Source organism: Abramis brama (assembly GCF_963993115.1).
Source record: "Abramis brama genome assembly, chromosome: 16".
NCBI classification, from domain to species: domain Eukaryota; kingdom Metazoa; phylum Chordata; class Actinopteri; order Cypriniformes; family Leuciscidae; genus Abramis; species Abramis brama.
This window is the reverse complement of record NC_139978.1, coordinates 24,708,292-24,716,007: the sequence shown is the minus strand read 5'-3', so window position 1 is coordinate 24,716,007 and position 7,716 is coordinate 24,708,292.

Genomic DNA, 7,716 nt, shown 5'->3' with positions numbered 1-7,716 from the left:
TTAATAATTAATATACATAATAGCATGTAATTAATTTGGAATAGAAATAGCTTTGATGAATTAGCCTAATGACACCCACACATTTTGACGATTTTTTAATGCTGTTTTGACGGGATGCATCTCCTGATTTAGGGATGCACTGTAACTCTCATCCAGCTACAAGTGAGACACAGGAACAACGTGGCACTTGTTTCCATGGTAATTGTTCATATGACACTGGACAAGCTCAGTCTAAATTTAGTTCCTATATGTAAGACTGCTGTCTCTCATTTCCTGGAAACCTTTTGTAAATATCATTAGCTGTACTGTCAGTTGAAAGCAAAGTATTTTTATAAATATTTATAAAATATTTATATTATTTTGATCTTGAAAAACATCAGCTGGGTGGTTAGATGAAAGTCACGTAAGGATAAAATAATTCAGCTGATTTAAGCCACATTTGCGTATAATCGTGATACGAGAGGTGCATTTCACAGAAATTCAGGAAAAAATACTCCATAAAGGCTGAGTAACGCCCTATAATCTATTTGTTATTCTGTCAAATGAAAAACAAAACAAAAAACAGAAGAAGAAGAGAAACAGTACCAAGATGCATTTCTAATTGCACAAAATTATGAAGCCACCTACTGTCTTCCGGCTGAGAAAGTGTAGTTACAGCTGCTGTGCGCTGGATGTCGCTGTTGCTCACATGGCAAGAAAGATTAAAGTCTGCATGAAATGAACTAACCCAATCTGTTGTCTAAATGCATGTTATATATCCTATTGTGAAGAATTCATCCATGTATGTTTATTTATTTATTTATTTTTTATTTGACCTCGTAATTTTTAGTCAAAATGTCATAACTTGGATGCCTTCAATATATAGGCCTAGTCCTTGAACCAAACCCACTGTCATCCATTTTCAGAGTACCATGTGAAGTTGTTTGCGTCCGAAAGTTGAATAATGTAGTTGAAATATTTGCTTAGTTATCACCAAAGATCGCTCTATTTTGCTGTAGATCATTAAACCGTTACGCTGCCTCAGAAGTCTGTCCAAAAGCAGTTTCGTGCGTAAACGCCTAAGGTAAGGCAGCAAGGCAAAAAGTAAAACTGCCTAACTTAGTAGTTTTCGGATGCAGCCACTGAATTCCTGATAGTCTTTAGCTAGAAGTCTCATTATTTTAAAGTGGAAACATGTTTCACCCCCTATCTTTGATGTGTGGATTAAAGAGTTGTTTACTTGTATAAAGCCAGATTCTCACTCACAGGCTCCTTAAAGACCTTTTGATAAGGTCCCTTTTCGGAAAATGTACTGATGGAGTTAAACTGAGCACTGTTAACTTTTTATTATTTAAATGAATTTGACTTTGTATTTTTTTATTATTTTTTTATTGACTGGTATTTTATTTGACTGTTTTTTTAATTAGTTGTGGTTAGAGTAGGCAATTTTTTTCATAAACACTTTTTGTTAATCTTATTGAAAATCTCTTCACATCCTGCCGTGAATATCGCTCTCTCGATACTTGTCATACACAGATCGGTCTGCAAACACACCTATAGACTTCTCTCTGGTGATGTGTGAAGGACTCCAGCATTTAGTCTACTTTAACCACACCTCTCAAACTCAAGTTCATCTGCCTCCACTTTTGAGTGCAACACCCCAAATCTTAAAAAACAATCAACAACAGATGCATAGAACCAAGTCCTAAATTTTTTTCTTTTCCGAAAATCTGTTACACTCAAATGTCCGTCACAATAATAAAAAAAGATCTGCCACTACAACTTTAATTTCTGCCTGCCTGGACCAACTCTTATCTCGCAGCACTGCCGATCTATGCACCTGGGGATTTGAGCAAGGTTCATTCCCAGCAGCCAAACCCATGCAAACTGCTTTTACCCTTCCCCCACTATGACCCATATGAGACAGGTAAAGGCCTTGATGAATTAGGTCCTGAATCGCAACTCCAGCGTAAGCCTCGGCAGTCTGGAACGTGTGCAAGAGCCGCGACGTGACTGACACACATCAGCCGAGGAGGCTGAAAAATTAATTACAAACCAATGTGTTTGCCAGCCAGTGGGACGAGTTTGCCACACACAGATGTGAGATGGGAATGTAATGGGCATACTGGGTAATTAAATGAACTGCGCTGTGCTGTCCTTGGAGGGAGGACGTGGGTTTCAGCCCTGGGGGTGGCCGACAGAGTTCTGCTTATTGCCTCTCCGCCCTCCAGAGAGACGAGAGGTGCCCTTATTTACGAGCAGTTTGGCTCAATAATAGAGGAGCGGTGGAATTGATCATATCTGTCTGGGTCAAAAGGTCTAAGTTGATTTGAGATGTAGCACACAAGTGAATCGACTTTACTTGATAATAACGTGAAGCTAGTAGGCTATACTACAATATTGCAGAACAGAAACTAAACAGATGAAATCTGGATACTACTGATTAATTCTAAAAAAAATCTTCATTGCAAACTTACCTGAAAGTTGTATATAATTGGTCAAAGCATCATCCACAGGGGGACAAAACACTTTACGGATCAATCTGTCCCTTAAGAATATTAGGTTGAGCCACAAACCACAATTACACATTTGCTTCACCACATTCCTCCTCCCCCATTCTCCTCCATCCTCCCCCAATCCATTCTCCATCTTGTCCATTCCACATACCTCCAGGCTCCTTACATGTACCCCATCCCCCCCCAAAAGCGTTGAGAGGAACAGATCTTTTATGTAATGCAATGTGATTGTGTTGTGAATGTGCAGATGAAGGAACATCTGGTCAATATACAAGCATCAGGCTTAAGATCATATCTGATAGTTGAATAATATGGAATATTATTCAATATAAGAACAGCCTGTAAACTGTGATGTCTGTTGCAGGTTGTGACATGATAAAGATCCTCTTCCTCATCGACTGGCCTCTCCCTCGGATATAAATCTTCAGAGGAGTTCTGCCACAGCCTTGCGTTACATCTGCGCCTGCGTCTTTCATAGTGTTCAAGAGACATAGCAATAAATATTTCCATGAGCACAAAATTCTGATGAATTGTGAGCAAATTTATCTCTATATCACTTGTTTCCAAAGCATTTAAATCGTTTAGGATCAGCAAGGTCTTTCAGTTTTAGAATAATTTTGAGCTGTGGGCTATCTAATTAGAGATTTGTTTAAGCTGCGTAACTATGAATTGAATGTGAAATCCAATCTGTTTCACTTTTTGCTTTGCTGGCTAAATTTATTGCAACTTAAATTCTTGCATGTTAACTGGTGTGTGCTGGCATGAGATCTATCCTCAGGCTATTTTCTGGAGAATCTCCTCCCCCTCACAGATAGAGAAAGGCTGAGTTTTCATTAAGATTGTTGTGGAATTTTCTTCACAACAGGACTCCATATTTTCTCATTGCTGGAAGCATAATGAATTTACATGATATTTGAATGAGTTAATGAATTTTCTCAGCAACACTTCCCATGGGTTTGAGGGGGGCCCTGTGGATTCATATTTGACAACTATATTCCATTGCAATTTTCATTAAGGATGTTGATTTATGAACCTTAAAATTCATGAGAATTTATTTTATTAAAACATTTTATTATTCATACGATACACTACCTTTCAAAAGTTTGTGGTCAGTATATTGTTTTGACTGATATTAATACTTTAATACATTAATGATGTTACAAAAAGATTTATATTTTAAATAAATGCTGTTTTTTGTAACTTTCTAAAAAATATTTTTTATCGCCATTTCCTTGAAAACATTTGGCAGCACAACTGATTTCAACACTGATAATAATAAGAAACGTTTCTTGAGCACCAAAGCAGCATATTAGAATGATTTCTAAAGATCATGTGTCAATGAAGTGCTGAAAATTCTGAGTAAATTACATTTTAAAATATATTAAAATTGAAAACGGTTATTTTAAATTCTAGTCATATTTCTTCGTCTTTTTAAATAAATGCACTGTGAATACAATTGACATTTCATTAGCCAAACATGTACTGTCTAGGTGAAGGATTAGTTCAATCAAAATTCTGTCATTCACTCTCATGACTTTCAAAACAAAAATGTTGGTTGCTTAAAAAAATGGTGCCTTTCTGAAGCGTAAAAGCCACAGTTACCAAATAATGAACAGTACAGTTCAGAAATAAAGTCATATGGGTTTTAAACAACATGAGAATGAGAGTGAGCAGACAATGGCAGAATTTTCATTTCTGCCTGAACTATCCCTTTAATTATAGAGACCGGTGCCTTCCCATCCTGGAGGCAGTAATCCATAACGCTACACTCCTGAAGTGTGTAATTTCTCCTCATCTGCTGCAGATCCACCAACGCTGACCTCTTGTCTCTCAGACTTCAATAACTGCTACTGTAGCATCTCTGTATTATTCTCTCTGTTGCTCTTCTGAAAGCACTGCGCTCGTTTGGCTTCTATAATTGCTTGTCAAATCCCTCACTATCTGAAGTCCTGTAAGATGTCATTTATGGAGGTTCCCTGTGGTATACATCCACTCTATTCTTTCTGCCTCTGTGCTTCCTTTTATTTGAGGCTTTCAGGTCTGCGAGATGAAGCAGTATTTCCAAATTGCTTAGGTATAAATAAATGGGAAAACGGATCTCCCTAACACGGTTCTTCAGGAACCAGCTAAATATCAGAGCGAACTAGCGGTTTAATTCAAAAGCAACATGTTAGCTGTCACCTTTTTCCAACAGTTTACAGCAGGATCTTCTCCAGAGAATTCACAAAGCTAACTGTTTTATTCATGACGTGGAGATCAAAACATTAATATACAGCGGAAGGCAACCACAAAAACACCAGAAGGTCACAGTAGGCCAACAAACAAACAGAAAACTTACTGAGGCAGAAAGGAGGAGAAAACATCAGTAACAGATATGAGTCTTTCTTTCTCTCCTCCCAGAGGTATAAATAAGTAATGAGCATATTGTTAAAATTCATGTTGCACTTTCATTCCCTCCAGTCATTCACACACTCTCTCTTTATGTAGTATAATGCATGCTAATGCCGTGAGATCAGCCCATTACATGTTATTCAAGGTGCAGAAAGAACTCCTGGTAAGTCACAGGCCATGTGATTGCGATTGGCGTCAGGATACAGAACGCATACACAATGGCCAGCTTTCCTCTGAATTTGCATCTCCCCTCTTCCCTCGCTACCTTTGATATTCGGCTGTTCACAAGCAGTCATATTAAATCAGATTTCATTGGATGAAAATAGAAAATATATTGCATATCAAATTTGGAATCACTGCAGACTAACCTCAGTCACTCTTTATCTCCCCACCTCTCTGTTGTTTTATGTTCTTTATCTTGCTTTCTGCCATATTTTATGCTTTGTCTTTGCGCTTTTCAATTGAATTGTCATACTATTAAATTTGAGTTTATGGAATTAAATGCAATAACAACTGTTAACTCAAGAAATACTTCAAAACATTACCAGTAGCCCTTTTTCCATAACAGATTTGCGCAAAACTTTAGCGATATTTTTTAAATGTCGATAAAAACTATTGCGAAATGACGCGTTTCCATTAACCGATGTTATGTGACTAAAACGTCATTTTTAAATCCCGTGATAAAAGTAATTCGGTAGGTTTTGGATGTTGGTAGGTTTATGTATATCTCAGCCACTGCACTAGCCATTATTTTTAAGGATAGGCGTGCTATCCAAGCTTTAATGGCAAGGAAAGCCCCTATAATTGGGAGTGGCACATATGAGGTGTTTCTCCTTCATATCCTTCAAGGTCTTGATAAATTATGGCATTTCTTTGTTGTTTAGAATCCAGTATTCCCTACTTTTGTCTTTTATTAGTTTAATGAAGAACTCTGTCTTGTCTTCTGTACAAACATACCGTGCCATCTCCGTCAGGTAGTGAATGCGCAAAAACAACTTCCGAGCGTAAAAACTTTTATGCAATAATGGGAGTTTTTGCGAAATTGACGTTTCCATTGGCTGTATTTCAATTCGCAATTTGAAGAGTAGGCTAATGGAAACGCGGCTAGTGAGAGGTGTTTCCATGTAAACTGATAAATGTCAGTCAACAGCATGTTATTTTGTTTTGTGTCAAAGGGCATTTCAATGTGCAGTGGAGTGTATTAAAATAAACCTAGTTGTCTGAGTCTCAAAGATGAACTGGACAGATCTAGCCTGAGTCAACAAGGATAATCGCAGCTGGCAATGTCTCTTCAAGATATGTAAGTGTAGTCTAGGAGAAAGAGAGAGAACAGATGCGGACTATGACAGAAAAGGGAAATTTTCTTTCAGCTTTCCGTTCTTTCTAATGGCACATATACACATATTGGCACATGACATATGCATCATTACAAACCAGATTCTTCATTATAAATAATAAAAATGAGAGACATGAATTACATGAGACTGTGATACTGAAGTCAATGAGAACATCACACAAGTGTTTTGTAAGCGGTTTTATATGATTTAGTGTGGTAATCCCTATTCTCTAAATAAATCAGGACCTCACAAAATCAAATAAACTCTTTTAACAGCTCTGGTTTTGCATGACTACCCATGGTGCAGTGAGTCAGAGGGACATTGAGAGATAACAGGTTATCAGCAATACACACAGGGCCTACATCACACCTAATAACTTAACTCATAATAGCTTCCTCAGAACACACCACTGGTGCTCAGCACAGCTACAGGTCAGTAATGACTCCCCTTAGTAGCATCACACACTGGAAGCTAAATCATTTTACCTTGTGCTTGTTAAACATCGCTCTATGATTGCTTAGTGTAAATGATAAAACAAAGAGTTCCCATCCTAGAGGCTGATGCAGCGCTTCAAACTTGCAAAATACACAATATTAGCATGTATGATGCCAAACATCCCATGACCGTGCTGGTCTGAAAACGAGGTGTGTTCCAAGTATTAAAAATAAAAGGATTACAATGTAAAAGGTTATTATTGTGTAAAGATATGGTTGAATCCGGTTTGTCCCGTAGATGGTCTGCTTGCGCGCTTTAACCTCGCGCACGAGCAGATCCGTTTTCTCTCTGGAGTGTTCAGTCTTTCCGATTGCAAATTAGCAATCTAACATGGCACGAGCGCAACTGGCTTTTAAAGGGAATGGGAGATGAGACTCTGATTGGTTTATTGCACGTAACGCCCAAAACACACCCATTACTCATTAAGAGAATAGGGACAACCCTTTTAGACCATGTGCCTGGCGCGCCGACCATTTTTCCCTTCGTTAAACTAGCAAAAGTGGATTTGGACACGCCCTAACTGCACTTGCTCTTGCGCTTTAGACCATACGCTTAGATCGTTAAAATAGGGCCCTATATCTTTCAGTGGAAATAAAATTAAATAATAAAATTAAATAATATAAAATAAACATTCTGTTATTATTTACATATCAGGGACTGTATCTTTTAGTGGAAGGAAAATAAAATAAAAAATAATAATCTAAAAACAAAATGAAACATTCTGTTATTTTTTACATGCCAGGGACTCTACATTTTCTATTGGAAAAAAACTGCATCACACAAAATCAAAAGTTGTCAGTAATAACAAGGTGGTTAAACAGTATTCAGAATCAGTACTATTCATTTCTTTTTAATGTGGAAAAATGACTGCGTGCACCTTCAATATTATTTTAATAATAAATGTATGTTATTGTGTTTTTTTCATTTCATTGTTTTATGAATAACATTTGTACATTATTGCAAACATTCTTGAAGAATGCTTGCAAGATTTCAGGCAA